This window comes from Taudactylus pleione, unplaced genomic scaffold (assembly GCF_031769625.1).
Source record: "Taudactylus pleione unplaced genomic scaffold, aTauple2 ptg001020l, whole genome shotgun sequence".
Classification (NCBI taxonomy): Eukaryota; Metazoa; Chordata; class Amphibia; order Anura; family Myobatrachidae; genus Taudactylus; species Taudactylus pleione.
The window spans coordinates 808,783-829,492 of record NW_028285421.1 but is presented as its reverse complement, the minus strand read 5'-3'; the positions used below and the strand labels follow the sequence as shown (position 1 = coordinate 829,492).

The 20,710-nt window shown below is 45.9% G+C and overlaps 1 protein-coding gene across 1 annotated transcript in view; it reads right to left on the bottom strand.

Moving 5' to 3' along the window:
- The window catches only part of LOC148454257 (transient receptor potential cation channel subfamily M member 2-like), a 333,820-nt gene that overhangs the window by 290,677 nt on the left and 22,433 nt on the right, over positions 1–20,710 (bottom strand). The gene's annotated exons all lie outside the window — the stretch shown is intronic.

The window sequence follows — 20,710 nt, the reverse complement described above, 5'->3', positions numbered from 1 at the left end:
CAATGCAGAAGACTGCTAGGAGACAATGCAGAAGACTGCTAGGGCACAATGCAGAAGACTGCTAGGAGACAAAGCAGAAGACTGCTAGGAGGCAATGCAGAAGACTGCTAGGAGACAATGCAGAAGACTGCTAGGAGACAATGCAGAAGACTGCTAGGAGACAATACAGAAGACTGCTAGGAGACAATGCAGAAGACTGCTAGGAGACAATGCAGAAGACTGCTAGGAGACAATGCAGAAGACTGCTAGGAGACAATACACAAGACTGCTAGGAGATAATACAGAAGACTGCTAGGAGAGAATACAGAAGACTAGGAGACAATACAGTAGACTGCTAGGAGACAATGCAGAAGACTGCTAGGAGGCAATGCAGAAGACTGCTAGGAGACAATGCAGAAGACTGCTAGGAGACAATACAGAGGACTGCTAGGAGACAATACAGAGGACTGCTAGGAGACAATACAGAAGACTGCTAGCAGACAATACAGAATACTGCTATGAGACAATGCAGAAGACTGCTAGGAGACAATACAGAGGACTGCTAGGAGACAATACAGTAGACTGCTAGGAGACAATGCAGAAGACTGCTTGGAGACAATGCAGAAGACTGCTAGGAGTCAATGCAGAAGACTGCTAGGAGACAATACAGAAGACTAGGAGACAATACAGTAGACTGCTAGGAGACAATGCAGAAGACTGCTAGGAGGCAATGCAGAAGACTGCTAGGAGACAATGCAGAAGACTGCTAGGAGACAATACAGAAGACTGCTAGGAGGTAATGCAGAAGACTGAAAGGAGGAAATAATGAAGACTGCTAGGAGACAATACAGTAGACTGCTAGGAGACAATACAGAAGACTGCTAGGAGGCAATGCAGAAGACTGCTAGGAGACAATGCAGAAGACTGCTAATAGACAATACAGAGGACTGCTAGGAGACAATACAGAAGACTGCTAGGAGACAATACAGAAGACTGCTAGGAGACAATGCAGAAGACTGCTAGGAGGCAATGCAGAAGACTGCTAGGAGGCAATGCAGAAGACTGCTAGGAGCCAATGCAGAAGACTGCTAGGAGACAATGCAGAAGACTGCTAGGAGACAATGCAGAAGACTGCTAGGAGACAATGCAGAAGACTGCTAGGAGACAATGCAGAAGACTGCTAGGAGACAATGCAGAAGACTGCTTGGAGACAATGCAGAAATCTGCTAGGAGACAATACAGAAGACTGATAGGAGACAATGCAGAAGACTGATAGGAGACAATGCAGAAGACTGCTAGGAGACAATGCAGAAGACTGCTAGGAGACAATGCAGAAGACTGCTAGGTGACAATGCAGAAGACTGCTAGGAGACAATGCAGTAGACTGCTAGGAGACAATACAGAAGACTGCTAGGATACAATACAGAAGACTGCTAGGAGACAATGCAGAAGACTGCTAGGAGACAATACAGAGGACTGCTAGGAGACAATACAGTGGACTGCTAGGAGACAATGCAGAGGACTGCTTGGAGACAATGCAGAAGACTGCTAGGAGACAATGCAGAAGACTGCTAGGAGACAATGCAGAAGACTAGGAGATATTACAGTAGACTGCTAAGAGACAATGCAGAAGACTTCTAGGAGACAAAACAGAAGACTGCTCAGTGACAATACAGAAGACAGCTAGGAGACAATGCAGAAGACTGCTAGGAGACAATGCAGAAGACTAGGAGACAATGCAGAAGACTGCTAGGAGACAATGCAGAAGACTAGGAGACAATACAGTAGACTGCTAGGAGACAATGCAGAAGACTGCTAGGAGGCAATGCAGAAAACTGCTAGGAGACAATACAGAAGACTGCTAGGAGGTAATGCAGAAGACTGATAGGAGGAAATAATGAAGACTGCTAGGGGACAATACAGTAGACTGCTAGGAGACAATACAGAAGACTGCTAGGAGGCAATCCAGAAGACTGCTAGGAGACAATGCAGAAGACTGCTAGGAGACAATACAGAGGACTGCTAGGAGACAATACAGAAGACTGCTAGGAGACAATGCAGAAGACTGCTAGGAGTCAATGCAGAAGACTGCTAGGAGACAATGCAGAAGACTGCTAGGAGGCAATGCAGAAGACTGCTAGGAGGCAATGCAGAAGACTGCTAGGAGACAATGCCGAAGACTGCTAGGAGCCAATGCAGAAGACTGCTAGGAGCCAATGCAGAAGACTGCTAGGAGACAATGCAGAAGACTGCTAGGAGACAAGACAAAACAGAAGACTGCTAGGAGACAATGCAGAAGACTGCTAGGAGACAATGCAGAAGACTGCTAGGAGACAATACAGAAGACTGCTAGGAGACAATACAGAAGACTGCTAGGAGACAATGCAGAAGACTGCTAGGAGACAATGCAGAAGACTGCTAGGAGACAATGCAGAAGACTGCTAGGATACAATGCAGAAGTTTGCTAGGAGAAAATACAGATGACTGCTAGAAGACAATGCAGAAGACTGCTAGGAGACAAAACAGAAGACTGCTCAGTGACAATACAGAAGACAGCTAGGAGACAATGCAGAAGACTGCTAGGAGACAATGCAGAAGACTAGGAGACAATGCAGAAGACTGCTAGGAGACAATGCAGAAGACTAGGAGACAATACAGAAGACTGCTAGGAGACAATGCAGAAGACTGCTAGGAGACAATGCAGAAGACTGCTAGGAGACAATACAGAAGACTGCTAGGAGACAATGCAGAAGACTGCTAGGAGACAATGCAGAAGACAGCTAGGAGACAATACAGAAGACTGCTAGGAGACAATGCAGAAGACTGCTAGGAGACAATGCAGAAGACTGCTAGGAGACAATGCAGAAGACTGATAAGAGGCAATGCAGAAGACTGTTAGGAGACAATGCAGAAGACTGCTAAGAGACAATGCAGAAGACTGCTAGGAGACAATGCAGAAGACTGCTAGGAGACAATGCTGGAGACTGATAGGAGACAATGCAGGAGACTGCTAGGAGACAATGCAGAAGACTGCTAGGAGGCAATACAGAAGACTGCTAGGAGACAATACAGAAGACTGCTAGGAAACAATGCAGAAGACTGCTAGGAGACAATGCAGAAGACTGCTAGGGCACAATGCAGAAGACTGCTAGGAGACAAAGCAGAAGACTGCTAGGAGGCAATGCAGAAGACTGCTAGGAGACAATACAGAAGACTGCTAGGAGACAATGCAGAAGACTGCTAGGAGACAATACAGAAGACTGCTAGGAGACAATGCAGAAGACTGCTAGGAGACAATGCAGAAGACTGCTAGGAGACAATGCAGAAGACTGCTAGGAGACAATACACAAGACTGCTAGGAGATAATACAGAAGACTGCTAGGAGAGAATACAGAAGACTAGGAGACAATACAGTAGACTGCTAGGAGACAATGCAGAAGACTGCTAGGAGGCAATGCAGAAGACTGCTAGGAGACAATGCAGAAGACTGCTAGGAGACAATACAGAGGACTGCTAGGAGACAATACAGAGGACTGCTAGGAGACAATACAGAAGACTGCTAGGAGACAATACAGAATACTGCTATGAGACAATGCAGAAGACTGCTAGGAGACAATACAGAGGACTGCTAGGAGACAATACAGTAGACTGCTAGGAGACAATGCAGAAGACTGCTTGGAGACAATGCAGAAGACTGCTAGGAGTCAATGCAGAAGACTGCTAAGAGACAATACAGAAGACTAGGAGACAATACAGTAGACTGCTAGGAGACAATGCAGAAGACTGCTAGGAGGCAATGCAGAAGACTGCTAGGAGACAATGCAGAAGACTGCTAGGAGACAATACAGAAGACTGCTAGGAGGTAATGCAGAAGACTGAAAGGAGGAAATAATGAAGACTGCTAGGAGACAATACAGTAGACTGCTAGGAGACAATACAGAAGACTGCTAGGAGGCAATGCAGAAGACTGCTAGGAGACAATGCAGAAGACTGCTAATAGACAATACAGAGGACTGCTAGGAGACAATACAGAAGACTGCTAGGAGACAATACAGAAGACTGCTAGGAGACAATACAGAAGACTGCTAGGAGACAATGCAGAAGACTGCTAGGAGACAATACAGAGGACTGCTAGGAGACAATACAGTGGACTGCTAGGAGACAATGCAGAGGACTGCTTGGAGACAATGCAGAAGACTGCTAGGAGACAATGCAGAAGACTGCTAGGAGACAATGCAGAAGACTAGGAGATATTACAGTAGACTGCTAGGAGACAATGCAGAAGACTGCTAGGAGGCAATGCAGAAGACTGCTAGGAGACAATGCAGAAGACTGCTAGGAGGCAATGCAGAAGACTGCTAGGAGGCAATGCAGAAGACTGCTAGGAGCCAATGCAGAAGACTGCTAGGAGACAATGCAGAAGACTGCTAGGAGACAATGCAGAAGACTGCTAGGAGACAATGCAGAAGACTGCTAGGAGACAATGCAGAAGACTGCTAGGAGACAATGCAGAAGACTGCTTGGAGACAATGCAGAAATCTGCTAGGAGACAATACAGAAGACTGATAGGAGACAATGCAGAAGACTGCTAGGAGACAATGCAGAAGACTGCTAGGAGACAATGCAGAAGACTGCTAGGTGACAATGCAGAAGACTGCTAGGAGACAATGCAGAAGACTGATAAGAAGCAATGCAGAAGACTGTTAGGAGACCATGCAGAAGACTGCTAAGAGACAATGCAGAAGACTGCTAGGAGACAATGCAGAAGACTGCTAGGAGACAATGCTGGAGACTGATAGGAGACAATGCAGGAGACTGCTAGGAGACAATACAGAAGACTGCTAGGAGGCAATACAGAAGACAGCTAGGAGACAATACAGAAGACTGCTAGGAAACAATGCAGAAGACTGCTAGGAGACAATGCAGAAGACTGCTAGGAGACAATGCAGAAGACTGCTAGGAGACAAAACAGAAGACTGCTCAGTGACAATACAGAAGACAGCTAGGAGACAATGCAGAAGACTGCTAGGAGACAATGCAGAAGAATAGGAGACAATGCAGAAGACTGCTAGGAGACAATGCAGAAGACTAGGAGACAATACAGAAGACTGCTAGGAGACAATGCAGAAGACTGCTAGGAGACAATACAGAAGACTGCTAGGAGACAATACAGAAGACTGCTAGGAGACAATGCAGAAGACTGCTAGGAGACAATGCAGAAGACTGCTAGGAGACAATGCAGAAGACTGCTAGGAGACAATGCAGAAGACAGCTAGGAGACAATGCAGAAGACTGCTAGGATACAATGCAGAAGACTGCTAGGAGACAATGCAGAAGACTGCTAGGAGACAATGCAGAAGACTGCTAGGAGGCAATGCAGAAGACTGTTAGGAGGCAATGCAGAAGACTGCTAGGAGACAATGCAGAAAACTGCTAGGAGACAATGCAGGAGACTGCTAGGAGACAATGCAGGAGACTGCTAGGAGGCAACACAGGAGACTGCTAGGAGGCAACACAGAAGACTGCTAGGAGGCAACACAGAAGACTGCTAGGAGACAATACAGAAGACTGCTAGGAGACAACGCAGAAGACTGCTAGGAGACAATGCAGAAGACTGCTAGGAGACAATGCAGAAGACTGCTAGGAGACAACGCAGAAGACTGCTAGGAGGCAACGCAGAAGACTGCTAGGAGACAATGCAGAAGACTGCTAGGAGACAATGCAGAAGACTGCTAGGAGACAATGCAGAAGACTGCTAGGAGACAATGCAGAAGACTGCTAGGAGAGAATACAGAAGACTAGGAGACAATACAGTAGACTGCTAGGAGACAATGCAGAAGACTGCTGGGAGGCAATGCAGAAGACTGCTAGGAGACAATGCAGAAGACTGCTAGGAGACAATACAGAGGACTGCTTGGAGACAATACAGAGGACTGCTAGGAGACAATACAGAAGACTGCTAGGAGACAATACAGAAGACTGCTAGGAGACAATGCAGAAGACTGCTAGGAGACAATACAGAGGACTGCTAGGAGACAATACAGTAGACTGCTAGGAGACAATGCAGGAGACTGCTTGGAGACAATGCAGAAGACTGCTAGGAGACAATGCAGAAGACTAGGAGACAATACAGTAGACTGCTAGGAGACAATGCAGAAGACTGCTAGGAGGCAATGCAGAAGACTGCTAGGAGACAATGCAGAAGACTGCTAGGAGACAATACAGAACACTGCTAGGAGGTAATGCAGAAGACTGATAGGAGGAAATAATGAAGACTGCTAGGAGACAATACAGTAGACTGCTAGGAGACAATACAGAAGACTGCTAGGAGGCAATGCAGAAGACTGCTAGGAGACAATGCAGAAGACTGCTAGGAGACAATACAGAGGACGGCTAGGAGACAATACAGAAGACTGCTAGGAGACAATACAGAAGACTGCTAGGATACAATACAGAAGACTGCTAGGAGACAATGCAGAAGACTGCTAGGAGACAATACAGAGGACTGCTAGGAGACAATACAGTGGACTGCTAGGAGACAATGCAGAGGACTGCTTGGAGACAATGCAGAAGACTGCTAGGAGACAATGCAGAAGACTGCTAGGAGACAATGCAGAAGACTAGGAGATATTACAGTAGACTGCTAAGAGACAATGCAGAAGACTGCTAGGAGACAAAACAGAAGACTGCTCAGTGACAATACAGAAGACAGCTAGGAGACAATGCAGAAGACTGCTAGGAGACAATGCAGAAGACTAGGAGACAATGCAGAAGACTGCTAGGAGACAATGCAGAAGACTAGGAGACAATACAGTAGACTGCTAGGAGACAATGCAGAAGACTGCTAGGAGGCAATGCAGAAGACTGCTAGGAGACAATACAGAAGACTGCTAGGAGGTAATACAGAAGACTGATAGGAGGAAATAATGAAGACTGCTAGGGGACAATACAGTAGACTGCTAGGAGACAATACAGAAGACTGCTAGGAGGCAATCCAGAAGACTGCTAGGAGACAATGCAGAAGACTGCTAGGAGACAATACAGAGGACTGCTAGGAGACAATACAGAAGACTGCTAGGAGACAATGCAGAAGACTGCTAGGAGTCAATGCAGAAGACTGCTAGGAGACAATGCAGAAGACTGCTAGGAGGCAATGCAGAAGACTGCTAGGAGGCAATGCAGAAGACTGCTAGGAGACAACGCAGAAGACTGCTAGGAGGCAACGCAGAAGACTGCTAGGAGACAATGCAGAAGACTGCTAGGAGACAATGCAGAAGACTGCTAGGAGACAATGCAGAAGACTGCTAGGAGACAATGCAGAAGACTGCTAGGAGAGAATACAGAAGACTAGGAGACAATACAGTAGACTGCTAGGAGACAATGCAGAAGACTGCTGGGAGGCAATGCAGAAGACTGCTAGGAGACAATGCAGAAGACTGCTAGGAGACAATACAGAGGACTGCTTGGAGACAATACAGAGGACTGCTAGGAGACAATACAGAAGACTGCTAGGAGACAGTACAGAAGACTGCTAGGAGACAATGCAGAAGACTGCTAGGAGACAATACAGAGGACTGCTAGGAGACAATACAGTAGACTGCTAGGAGACAATGCAGGAGACTGCTTGGAGACAATGCAGAAGACTGCTAGGAGACAATGCAGAAGACTAGGAGACAATACAGTAGACTGCTAGGAGACAATGCAGAAGACTGCTAGGAGGCAATGCAGAAGACTGCTAGGAGACAATGCAGAAGACTGCTAGGAGACAATACAGAACACTGCTAGGAGGTAATGCAGAAGACTGATAGGAGGAAATAATGAAGACTGCTAGGAGACAATACAGTAGACTGCTAGGAGACAATACAGAAGACTGCTAGGAGGCAATGCAGAAGACTGCTAGGAGACAATGCAGAAGACTGCTAGGAGACAATACAGAGGACTGCTAGGTGACAATACAGAAGACTGCTAGGAGACAATACAGAAGACTGCTAGGATACAATACAGAAGACTGCTAGGAGACAATGCAGAAGACTGCTAGGAGACAATACAGAGGACTGCTAGGAGACAATACAGTGGACTGCTAGGAGACAATGCAGAGGACTGCTTGTAGACAATGCAGAAGACTGCTAGGAGACAATGCAGAAGACTGCTAGGAGACAATGCAGAAGACTAGGAGATATTACAGTAGACTGCTAAGAGACAATGCAGAAGACTTCTAGGAGACAAAACAGAAGACTGCTCAGTGACAATACAGAAGACAGCTAGGAGACAATGCAGAAGACTGCTAGGAGACAATGCAGAAGACTAGGAGACAATGCAGAAGACTGCTAGGAGACAATGCAGAAGACTAGGAGACAATACAGTAGACTGCTAGGAGACAATGCAGAAGACTGCTAGGAGGCAATGCAGAAGACTGCTAGGAGACAATACAGAAGACTGCTAGGAGGTAATGCAGAAGACTGATAGGAGGAAATAATGAAGACTGCTAGGGGACAATACAGTAGACTGCTAGGAGACAATACAGAAGACTGCTAGGAGGCAATCCAGAAGACTGCTAGGAGACAATGCAGAAGACTGCTAGGAGACAATACAGAGGACTGCTAGGAGACAATACAGAAGACTGCGAGGAGACAATGCAGAAGACTGCTAGGAGTCAATGCAGAAGACTGCTAGGAGACAATGCAGAAGACTGCTAGGAGGCAATGCAGAAGACTGCTAGGAGGCAATGCAGAAGACTGCTAGGAGACAATGCCGAAGACTGCTAGGAGCCAATGCAGAAGACTGCTAGGAGCCAATGCAGAAGACTGCTAGGAGACAATGCAGAAGACTGCTAGGAGACAAGACAAAACAGAAGACTCCTAGGAGACAATGCAGAAGACTGCTAGGAGACAATGCAGAAGACTGCTAGGAGACAATACAGAAGACTGCTAGGAGACAATACAGAAGACTGCTAGGAGACAATGCAGAAGACTGCTAGGAGACAATGCAGAAGACTGCTAGGAGACAATGCAGAAGACTGCTAGGATACAATGCAGAAGTTTGCTAGGAGAAAATACAGATGACTGCTAGAAGACAATGCAGAAGACTGCTAGGAGACAAAACAGAAGACTGCTCAGTGACAATACAGAAGACAGCTAGGAGACAATGCAGAAGACTGCTAGGAGACAATGCAGAAGACTAGGAGACAATGCAGAAGACTGCTAGGAGACAATGCAGAAGACTAGGAGACAATACAGAAGACTGTTAGGAGACAATGCAGAAGACTGCTAGGAGACAATGCAGAAGACTGCTAGGAGACAATACAGAAGACTGCTAGGAGACAATGCAGAAGACTGCTAGGAGACAATGCAGAAGACAGCTAGGAGACAATACCGAAGACTGCTAGGAGACAATGCAGAAGACTGCTAGGAGACAATGCAGAAGACTGCTAGGAGACAATGCAGAAGACTGATAAGAGGCAATGCAGAAGACTGTTAGGAGACAATGCAGAAGACTGCTAAGAGACAATGCAGAAGACTGCTAGGAGACAATGCAGAAGACTGCTAGGAGACAATGCTGGAGACTGATAGGAGACAATGCAGGAGACTGCTAGGAGACAATACAGAAGACTGCTAGGAGGCAATACAGAAGACTGCTAGGAGACAATACAGAAGACTGCTAGGAAACAATGCAGAAGACTGCTAGGAGACAATGCAGAAGACTGCTAGGGCACAATGCAGAAGACTGCTAGGAGACAAAGCAGAAGACTGTTAGAAGGCAATGCAGAAGACTGCTAGGAGACAATACAGAAGACTGCTAGGAGACAATGCAGAAGACTGCTAGGAGACAATACAGAAGACTGCTAGGAGACAATGCAGAAGACTGCTAGGAGACAATGCAGAAGACTGCTAGGAGACAATGCAGAAGACTGCTAGGAGACAATACACAAGACTGCTAGGAGATAATACAGAAGACTGCTAGGAGAGAATACAGAAGACTAGGAGACAATACAGTAGACTGCTAGGAGACAATGCAGAAGACTGCTAGGAGGCAATGCAGAAGACTGCTAGGAGACAATGCAGAAGACTGCTAGGAGACAATACAGAGGACTGCTAGGAGACAATACAGAGGACTGCTAGGAGACAATACAGAAGACTGCTAGGAGACAATACAGAATACTGCTATGAGACAATGCAGAAGACTGCTAGGAGACAATACAGAGGACTGCTAGGAGACAATACAGTAGACTGCTAGGAGACAATGCAGAAGACTGCTTGGAGACAATGCAGAAGACTGCTAGGAGTCAATGCAGAAGACTGCTAGGAGACAATACAGAAGACTAGGAGACAATACAGTAGACTGCTAGGAGACAATGCAGAAGACTGCTAGGAGGCAATGCAGAAGACTGCTAGGAGACAATGCAGAAGACTGCTAGGAGACAATACAGAAGACTGCTAGGAGGTAATGCAGAAGACTGAAAGGAGGAAATAATGAAGACTGCTAGGAGACAATACAGTAGACTGCTAGGAGACAATACAGAAGACTGCTAGGAGGCAATGCAGAAGACTGCTAGGAGACAATGCAGAAGACTGCTAGGAGACAATACAGAGGACTGCTAGGAGACAATACAGAAGACTGCTAGGAGACAATACAGAAGACTGCTAGGAGACAATACAGAAGACTGCTAGGAGACAATGCAGAAGACTGCTAGGAGACAATACAGAGGACTGCTAGGAGACAATACAGTGGACTGCTAGGAGACAATGCAGAGGACTGCTTGGAGACAATGCAGAAGACTGCTAGGAGACAATGCAGAAGACTGCTAGGAGACAATGCAGAAGACTAGGAGATATTACAGTAGACTGCTAGGAGACAATGCAGAAGACTGCTAGGAGGCAATGCAGAAGACTGCTAGGAAACAATGCAGAAGACTGCTAGGAGGCAATGCAGAAGACTGCTAGGAGGCAATGCAGAAGACTGCTAGGAGCCAATGCAGAAGACTGCTAGGAGACAATGCAGAAGACTGCTAGGAGACAATGCAGAAGACTGCTAGGAGACAATGCAGAAGACTGCTAGGAGGCAATGCAGAAGACTGCTAGGAGACAATGCAGAAGACTGCTAGGAGACAATGCAGAAGACTGCTAGGAGACAATGCAGAAGACTGCTAGGAGACAATGCAGAAGACTGATAGGAGACAATGCAGAAGACTGCTAGGAGACAATGCAGAAGACTGCTAGGAGACAATGCAGAAGACTGCTAGGTGACAATGCAGAAGACTGCTAAGAGGCAATGCAGAAGACTGCTAGGAGGCAATGCAGAAGACTGCTAGGAGACAATGCAGAAGACTCCTAGGAGACAATGCAGAAGACTGCTAGGAGACAATGCAGAAGACTGCTAGGAGACAATGCAGAAGACTGCTAGGAGACAATGCAGAAGACTGCTAAGAGACAATGCAGAAGACTGCTCGGAGGCAATGCAGACGACTGCTGGGAGGAAATGCAGACGACTGCTAGGAGACAATGCAGAAGACTGCTAGGAGACAATGCAGAAGACTGCTAGGAGACAATGCAGAAGACTGCTAGGTGACAATGCAGAAGACTGCTAGGAGGCAATGCAGAAGACTGCTAGGAGACAATGCAGAAGACTGCTAGGAGACAATGCAGAAGACTGCTAGGAGACAATGCAGAAGACTGCTAGGAGGCAATGCAGAAGACTGCTAGGAGGCAATGCAGAAGACTGCTAGGAGGCAATGTAGAAGACTGCTAGGAGGCAATGCAGAAGTGCTAGGAGACATGCAGAAGACTGCTAGGAGGCAATGCAGAAGACTGCTAGGAGACAATGCCGAAGACTGCTAGGAGACAATGCAGAAGACTGCTAGGAGACAATGCAGAGGACTGCTAGGAGACACTTCAGAAGACTGCTAGGAGACAATGCAGATGACTGCTAGGAGACAATGCAGAAGACTACAAGGAGGCAAAGCAGAAGACTGCTAAGGGAAAATACAGAAGACTGCTAGGAGACAATACAGAAGACTGCTAGGAGACAATGCAGAGGACTGCTAGGAGACAATGCAGAAGACTGCTAGGAGACAATACAGAAGACTGCAAGGAGACAATACAGAAGACTGCTAGGAGACAATACAGAAGACTGCTAGGAGACATTGCAGAAGACTGCTAGGAGACAATGCAGAAGACTGATAGGAGACAATAGAGAAGACTGATAGGAGACAATACAGAAGACTGATAGGAGACAATGCAGAAGACTACTAGGAGACAATGCAGAAGACTGCTAGGAGACAATACAGAAGACTGCTTGGAGACAATGCTGAAGACTGCTAGGAGACAATGCAGAAGACTGCTAGGAGACAATGCAGAAGACTGCTAGGACACTATACAGAAGACTGCTAGGAGACAATACTGAAGACTGCTAGGAGACAATACAGAAGACTGCTAGGAGAGAATACAGAAGACTGATAGGAGAGAATACAGAAGACTGCTAGGAGGTAATACAGAAGACTGCTAGGAGACAATACAGAAGACTGCTAGGAGAAGACTGATAGGAGACAATGCAGAAGACTGCTAGGAGACAATGCAGAAGACTGCTAGGAGACAATGCAGACGACTGCCAGGAGACAATGCAGAAGACTGCTAGGAGACAATGCAGAAGACTGCTAGGAGGCAATGCAGAATACTGCTAGGAGGCAATTCAAAAGACTGCGAGGAGACAATACAGAAGACTGCTAGGAGACAATGCAGAAGACTGATAGGAGACAATGCAGAAGACTGATAGGAGACAATGCAGAAGACTGCTAGGACACAATGCAGAAGACTGCTAGGAGGCAATGCAGCAGACTGCTAGGAGGCAATGCAGCAGACTGCTAGGAGACAATGCAGAAGACTGCTAGGAGACAATGCAGAAGACTGCTAGAAGGCAATGAAGAAGACTGCTAGAAGACAATGCAGAAGACTGCTAGGAGGCAATGCAGAAGACTGCTAGGAGACAGTGCAGAAGACTGCTAGGAGACAATGCAGAAGACTGCTAGGAGACAATGCAGAAGACTGCTAGGAGGCAATGCAGAAGACTGATAGGAGGCTATGCAGAATACTGCTAGGAGGCAATACAGAAGACTGCTAGGAGACAATACAGAAGACTGCTAGGAGACAATACAGAAGACTGCTTGGAGACAATGCAGAAGACTGCAAGGAGACAATGCATAAGACTGCTAGGAGACAATGCAGAAGACTGCTAGGAGACTATACAGAAGACTGCTAGGAGACAATACTGAAGACTGCTAGGAGACAATACAGAAGACTGCTAGGAGAGAATACAGAAGACTGATAGGAGATAATACAGAAGACTGCTAGGAGGTAATACAGAAGACTGCTAGGAGACAATACAGAAGACTGCTAGGAGAAGACTGATAGGAGACAATGCAGAAGACTGCTAGGAGACAATGCAGAAGACTGCTAGGAGACAATACAGAAGACTGCTAGGAGACAATGCAGAGGACTGCTAGGAGACAATACAGAAGACTGCTAGAAGGTAATACAGAAGACTGCTAGGAGACAATACAGAAGTCTGCTAGGAGACAATACAGAAGACTGCTAGGAGATAATACAGAAGACTGCTAGGAGGCAATACAGAAGGCTGCTAGGAGACAATACAGAAGACTGCTAGGAGACAATACAGAAGACTGCTAGAAGGTAATACAGAAGACTGCATGGAGACAATACAGAAGACTGCTAGGAGACAATGCAGAAGACTGCTAGGAGGCAATGCTGAAGACTGCTAGGAGACAATACAGCAGACTGCTAGGAGACAATACAGAAGACTGCTAGGAGGCAATGCAGAAGACTGCTAGGAGGCAATGCAGAAGACTGATAGGAGGCAAGGCAGAAGACTGCTAGGAGACAATGCAGAAGACTGCAAGGAGACAATACAGAAGACTGCTAGGAGACAATGCAGAAGACTGCTAGGAGACAATGCAGAAGACTGATAGGAGACAATACAGAAGACTGATAGGAGACAATACAGAAGACTGATAGGAGACAATGCAGAAGACTGCTAGGAGACAATGCAGAAGACTGCTAGGAGACAATACAGAAGACTGCTTGGAGACAATGCAGAAGACTGCTAGGAGACAATGCAGAAGACTGCTAGGAGACAATGCAGAAGACTGCTAGGAGACAATACTGAAGACTGCTAGGAGACAATACAGAAGACTGCAAGGAGAGAATACAGAAGACTGATAGGAGATAATACAGAAGACTGCTAGGAGGTAATACAGAAGACTGCTAGGAGACAATACAGAAGACTGCTAGCAGAAGACTGATAGGAGACAATGCAGAAGACTGCTAGGAGACAATGCAGAACACTGCTAGGAGACAATGAAGACGACTGCTAGGAGACAATGCAGAAGACTGCTAGGAGACAATGCAGAAGACTGCTAGGAGGCAATGCAGAAGACTGCTAGGAGGCAATACAAAAGACTGCGAGGAGTCAATACAGAAGACTGCTAGGAGACAATGCAGAAGACTGATAGGAGACAATGCAGAAGTCTGATAGGAGACAATGCAGAAGACTGCTAGGAGGCAATGCAGAAGAATGCTAGGAGACAATGCAGAAGACTGCTAGGAGACAATGCAGAAGACTGCTAGAAGGCAATGAAGAAGACTGCTAGGAGACAATGCAGAAGACTGCTAGGAGACAATGCAGAAGACTGCTAGGAGACAATGCTGAAGACTGCTAGGAGGCAATGCAGAAGACTGCTAGGAGACAATGCAGAAGACTGCTAGGAGACAATGCAGAAGACTGCTAGGAGACAATACAGAAGACTGCTAGGAGGCAATACAGAAGACTGCTAGGAGACAATACAGAAGACTGCTAGGAGACAATACAGAAGACTGCTGGAAGGTAATACATAAGACTGCTAGGAGACAATACAGAAGACTGCTAGGAGGCAATACAGAAGGCTGCTAGGAGGCAATACAGAAGACTGCTAGGAGACAATACAGAAGACTACTAGGAGGCAATACAGAAGACTGCTAGGAGACAATACAGAAGACTGCTAGGAGACAATACAGAAGACTGCTAGAAGGTAATACAGAAGACTGCTAGGAGACAATACAGAAGACTGCTAGAAGGTAATACAGAAGGCTGCTAGGAGACAATACAGAAGACTGCTAGGAGACAATGCAGATGACTGCTAGGAGACAATGCAGAAGACTGCTAGGAGACAATACAGAAGACTGCTAGGAGACAATGCATAAGACTGCTAGGAGGCAATGCTGAAGACTGCTAGGAGACAATACAGCAGACTGCTAGGAGACAATACAGAAGACTGCTAGGAGGCAATGCAGAAGACTGCTAGGAGGCAATACAGAAGACTGATAGGAGGCAATGCTGAAGACTGGTAGGAGACAATACAGAAGACTGCAAGGAGACAATACAGAAGACTGCTAGGAGACAATACAGAAGACTGCTAGGAGACAATGCAGAAGACTGCTAGGAGACAATGCAGAAGACTGATAGCAGACAATACAGAAGACTGATAGGAGACAATACAGAAGACTGATATGAGACAATGCAGAAGACTGCTAGGAGACAATACAGAAGACTGATAGGAGACAATACAGAAGACTGCTAGGAGATAATGCAGAAGACTGCTAGGAGACAATACACAAGACTGATATGAGACAATACAGAAGACTGCTAGGAGACAATGCAGAAGACTGCTAGGAGACAATGCAGAAGACTGCTAGGAGACAATGCAGAAGACTGCTAGGAGACAATGCAGAAGACTGCTAGGAGACAATGCAGAAGACTGCTAGGAGACAATGCAGAAGACTGCTAGGAGACTATACAGAAGACTGCTAGGAGACAATACAGAAGACTGCTAGGAGACAATACAGAAGACTGATAGGAGACAATGCAGAAGACTGCTAGGAGACAATACAGAAGACTGATAGGAGACATACAGAAGACTGCTAGGAGACAATGCAGAAGACTGCTAGGAGACAATGCAGAAGACTGCTAGGAGGCAATACAGAAGACTGCTAAGAGGCAATGCAGAAGACTGCTAGGAGACAATACAGAAGACTGCTAGAAGGCAATGCAGAAGACTGCTAGGAGACAATACAGAAGACTGCTAGGAGACAATACAGAAGACTGCTAAGAGGCAATGCAGAAGACTGCTAGGAGACAATACAGAAGACTGCTAGAAGGCAATGCAGAAGACTACTAGGAGACAATGCAGAAGACTGCTAGGAGACAATACAGAAGACTGATAGGAGACAATACAGAAGACTGCTAGGAGACAATGCAGAGGACTGCTAGGAGACAATGCAGAAGACTGCTAGGAGACAATACAGAAGACTGCTAGGAGACAATACACAAGACTGCTAGGAGACAATACAGAGGACTGCTAGGAGACAATACAGAAGACTGCTAGAAGGCAATGAAGAAGACTGCTAGGAGACAATGCAGAAGACTGCTAGGAGACAATGCAGAAGACTGCTAGGAGACAATGCTGAAGACTGCTAGGAGGCAATGCAGAAGACTGCTAGGAGACAATGCAGAAGACTGCTAGGAGACAATGCAGAAGACTGCTAGGAGACAATACAGAAGACTGCTAGGAGGCAATACAGAAGACTGCTAGGAGACAATACAGAAGACTGCTAGGAGACAATACAGAAGACTGCTGGAAGGTAATACATAAGACTGCTAGGAGACAATACAGAAGACTGCTAGGAGGCAATACAGAAGGCTGCTAGGAGGCAATACAGAAGACTGCTAGGAGACAATACAGAAGACTACTAGGAGGCAATACAGAAGACTGCTAGGAGACAATACAGAAGACTGCTAGGAGACAATACAGAAGACTGCTAGAAGGTAATACAGAAGACTGCTAGGAGACAATACAGAAGACTGCTAGAAGGTAATACAGAAGGCTGCTAGGAGACAATACAGAAGACTGCTAGGAGACAATGCAGATGACTGCTAGGAGACAATGCAGAAGACTGCTAGGAGACAATACAGAAGACTGCTAGGAGACAATGCATAAGACTGCTAGGAGACAATACAGAAGACTGATAGGAGACAATACAGAAGACTGCTAGGAGATAATGCAGAAGACTGCTAGGAGACAATACACAAGACTGATAGGAGACAATACAGAAGACTGCTAGGAGACAATGCAGAAGACTGCTAGGAGACAATGCAGAAGACTGCTAGGAGACAATGCAGAAGACTGCTAGGAGACAATGCAGAAGACTGCTAGGAGACAATACAGAAGACTGCTAGGAGACTATACAGAAGACTGCTAGGAGACAATACAGAAGACTGCTAGGAGACAATACAGAAGACTGATAGGAGACAATGAAGAAGACTGCTAGGAGACAATACAGAAGACTGATAGGAGACATACAGAAGACTGCTAGGAGACAATGCAGAAGACTGCTAGGAGACAATGCAGAAGACTGCTAGGAGGCAATACAGAAGACTGCTAAGAGGCAATGCAGAAGACTGCTAGGAGACAATACAGAAGACTGCTAGAAGGCAATGCAGAAGACTGCTAGGAGACAATACAGAAGACTGCTAGGAGACAATACAGAAGACTGCTAAGAGGCAATGCAGAAGACTGCTAGGAGACAATACAGAAGACTGCTAGAAGGCAATGCAGAAGACTACTAGGAGACAATGCAGAAGACTGCTAGGAGACAATACAGAAGACTGATAGGAGACAATACAGAAGACTGCTAGGAGACAATGCAGAGGACTGCTAGGAGACAATGCAGAAGACTGCTAGGAGACAATACAGAAGACTGCTAGGAGACAATACACAAGACTGCTAGGAGACAATACAGAGGACTGCTAGGAGACAATACAGAAGACTGCTAGGAGACAATACAGAAGACTGCTAGGAGACAATGCAGAGGACTGCTAGGAGACAATACAGAAGACTGCTAGGAGACAATACAGAAGACTGCTAGGAGGCAATACAGAAGACTGCTAGGAGACAATGCAGAGGACTGCTAGGAGACAATACAGAAGACTGCTAGGAGACAATACAGAAGACTACTAGGAGACAATGCAGAAGACTGCTAGGAGACAATACAGAAGACTGCTAGGAGACAATGCAGAAGACTGCTAGAAGGCAATGAAGAAGACTGCTAGGAGACAATGCAGAAGACTGCTAGGAGACAATGCAGAAGACTGCTAGGAGACAATGCTGAAGACTGCTAGGAGGCAATGCAGAAGACTGCTAGGAGACAATGCAGAAGACTGCTAGGAGACAATGCAGAAGACTGCTAGGAGACAATACAGAAGACTGCTAGGAGGCAATACAGAAGACTGCTAGGAGACAATACAGAAGACTGCTAGGAGACAATACAGAAGACTGCTGGAAGGTAATACATAAGACTGCTAGGAGACAATACAGAAGACTGCTAGGAGGCAATACAGAAGGCTGCTAGGAGGCAATACAGAAGACTGCTAGGAGACAATACAGAAGACTACTAGGAGGCAATACAGAAGACTGCTAGGAGACAATACAGAAGACTGCTAGGAGACAATACAGAAGACTGCTAGAAGGTAATACAGAAGACTGCTAGGAGACAATACAGAAGACTGCTAGAAGGTAATACAGAAGGCTGCTAGGAGACAATACAGAAGACTGCTAGGAGACAATGCAGATGACTGCTAGGAGACAATGCAGAAGACTGCTAGGAGACAATACAGAAGACTGCTAGGAGACAATGCATAAGACTGCTAGGAGGCAATGCTGAAGACTGCTAGGAGACAATACAGCAGACTGCTAGGAGACAATACAGAAGACTGCTAGGAGGCAATGCAGAAGACTGCTAGGAGGCAATACAGAAGACTGATAGGAGGCAATGCTGAAGACTGGTAGGAGACAATACAGAAGACTGCAAGGAGACAATACAGAAGACTGCTAGGAGACAATACAGAAGATTGCTAGGAGACAATGCAGAAGACTGCTAGGAGACAATGCAGAAGACTGATAGGAGACAATACAGAAGACTGATAGGAGACAATACAGAAGACTGATAGGAGACAATGCAGAAGACTGCTAGGAGACAATACAGAAGACTGATAGGAGACAATACAGAAGACTGCTAGGAGATAATGCAGAAGACTGCTAGGAGACAATACACAAGACTGATAGGAGACAATACAGAAGACTGCTAGGAGACAATGCAGAAGACTGCTAGGAGACAATGCAGAAGACTGCTAGGAGACAATGCAGAAGACTGCTAGGAGACAATGCAGAAGACTGCTAGGAGACAATACAGAAGACTGCTAGGAGACTATACAGAAGACTGCTAGGAGACAATACAGAAGACTGCTAGGAGACAATACAGAAGACTGATAGGAGACAATGCAGAAGACTGCTAGGAGACAATACAGAAGACTGATAGGAGACATACAGAAGACTGCTAGGAGACAATGCAGAAGACTGCTAGGAGACAATGCAGAAGACTGCTAGGAGGCAATACAGAAGACTGCTAAGAGGCAATGCAGAAGACTGCTAGGAGACAATACAGAAGACTGCTAGAAGGCAATGCAGAAAACTGCTAGGAGACAATACAGAAGACTGCTAGGAGACAATACAGAAGACTGCTAAGAGGCAATGCAGAAGACTGCTAGGAGACAATACAGAAGACTGCTAGAAGGCAATGCAGAAGACTACTAGGAGACAATGCAGAAGACTGCTAGGAGACAATACAGAAGACTGATAGGAGACAATACAGAAGACTGCTAGGAGACAATGCAGAGGACTGCTAGGAGACAATGCAGAAGACTGCTAGGAGACAATACAGAAGACTGCTAGGAGACAATACACAAGACTGCTAGGAGACAATACAGAGGACTGCTAGGAGACAATACAGAAGACTGCTAGGAGACAATACAGAAGACTGCTAGGAGACAATGCAGAGGACTGCTAGGAGACAATACAGAAGACTGCTAGGAGACAATACAGAAGACTGCTAGGAGGCAATACAGAAGACTGCTAGGAGACAATGCAGAGGACTGCTAGGAGACAATACAGAAGACTGCTAGGAGACAATACAGAAGACTACTAGGAGACAATGCAGAAGACTGCTAGGAGACAATACAGAAGACTGCTAGGAGTCAATACAGAAGACTGCTCAGTGACAATGCATCTGTATGAGACATGGGTGTTTATGGAGGGAGTTTATGGACAAGTTTCCATGCAGAGGAACCTCATCCTCCACTTGTATTATCCATGTAGCTACAAATTGTAGCAAACTCAAAGATGGATGGTCTCCAGCTAGATGGAGATTTTTATGTCCAGGGTACTATACTGATACATATATAGGGGTTGTTCCCATGGAGGGTTATATCCTGATACTCTAATGGTGAAGCTGTGACTCAATCACTACAGTAAGAGATGTGAGGATGACTCCTTGTCACACAACTGAGAATTGCACCATAATGTCCAAGTGTGGAGGAAATTGTGATCACATTTTTTATTTTTTGTGTTGTATCTTCAGGTTAAAATTTGCAGATTTTACATAGCAACCACATTATACATCCCCATATTTTACTGTGTCTCTTACTAGAAGATGTGGGGATGGGTTCTTTATCCCACACCCCAACTCTTAATCCTTTACAGATATTATTAGTTCAAAAATGTCAATATTGAGTGTTAATCTTTCTGCCTTCTCTCATTCCCTGGGTAATAACATCCTATATACTGTACTTGTAA